Here is a 1,377-nt window from a genome sequence, read left to right as displayed (position 1 = left end):
AGCCAACCAACATCTACCCCATGTTAAACAGAGTCCTTACGGCGGGTTGCCTCTCTGTCCTCACCTTATTCTGGACTTTCCTTGCTTCCTCCAGTCAGTTTCGCTGGCCTCCTTATATCCTCCTTCCTCCCCCCTCCCCCCCACCACTTTCCGCCCATCATGCTGGCTACTTTCTCTTCCTGAATGCTCTCCCGTCAATTATTTCCATGGCCCCTTCCTTCACGTGCTTTTCTCAAAAATCACCTTCTTAGGAAGCCTTCCCTAGGCACCTTATCTACAATTACAGTCATATACCTCCAATTCTTCTTCTTCTCCTCCTCCTCCTCCACCTTCTTCACCTCCTCCTCCTCGTACTTCTTCTTCTTTCTGTGTGTGTGTGTGTGTGTGTGTGTGTGTGTGTGTGTGCTTGAAGGCATAGGTCTTTATTGGAGGAGAGGTGTGGGCAGGACATGAGGAAGGTCCCCCTATTCTAGGAGAACGAAATCAGTCCTAGCTGACCCAATAGTGGGGATGTGCAGAGGGCGGGTGGGAGAGTGTCTCTGGCCAGGCCACAGTCCAAATGGGAAGACACCGGTCAGTCACAAAGCCATGAGAGTGCCACACAAGCCTGGATGTAGGCCCAGGAACCACGTAGGAACCTGGGCAGGTTCCCTGCACATTCATTGTTAAACTGTACAGGATGAGGCTGTACATGAGTTAATTACAAAAGTCATATTTACAAAAATCTGTACACACGTTTGAAAAACTCACAAACTTGTCATCTATGTATCACAAGTTGCTAGACCAAAATATTAAAAATGGGATAAAATTATACATTTCTCAATTCTTTTCAAAGGGTTAATATTTTCAAAGCACATATGCTACTTTCCTTAGCAAGACCCATGAAGAGGCTGAGCAGCTCAGCCCTCCTTGAGTCCCCAGAAGCCTTGAGCTATGAATGGGCCCAGCCAGGGGACACTGCCCAGGGTTGGGGCAGGAGAGCCAGCCCACAGTGCAGAATGGAATGCTGGAACACAACAAAGGAGGGAGATGTCTTTGGCTAAAACGTTGGCATTAAATAAAAGAGGCAAACAGGATGGAAACATGCAGCCCTGCCAGCCAGGATGGGGCATAGTGGGGCAGAGGCAGCGTTGAAGGCTGGCTCCAAGAAGGGTGGGAATCAGGCCTGGGCACGTACCGGGATGGAAGAAAGCTGTGTTTCAACAGTTGGGTGTGCCCACTGGGCCTGGCAGAGATTGAGTGCAAGAAAGGAACAAGAAAAGGCAGGTGGGCCACCTTGAAAACAGCCAGCTCATCAAGTAACTAAAGTGGATGTAGTGCAAAAGTTGCAACCAAGTACTATGGACATGCTACCTGCTTGCCTTAAGGGTCCTGTGG

This window comes from Myotis nattereri (assembly GCF_964212035.1).
Source record: "Myotis nattereri genome assembly, chromosome: 2".
NCBI classification, from domain to species: Eukaryota; Metazoa; Chordata; class Mammalia; order Chiroptera; family Vespertilionidae; genus Myotis; species Myotis nattereri.
The sequence above is the reverse complement of the archived record's forward strand: the minus strand, read 5'-3'. Positions refer to the sequence as shown.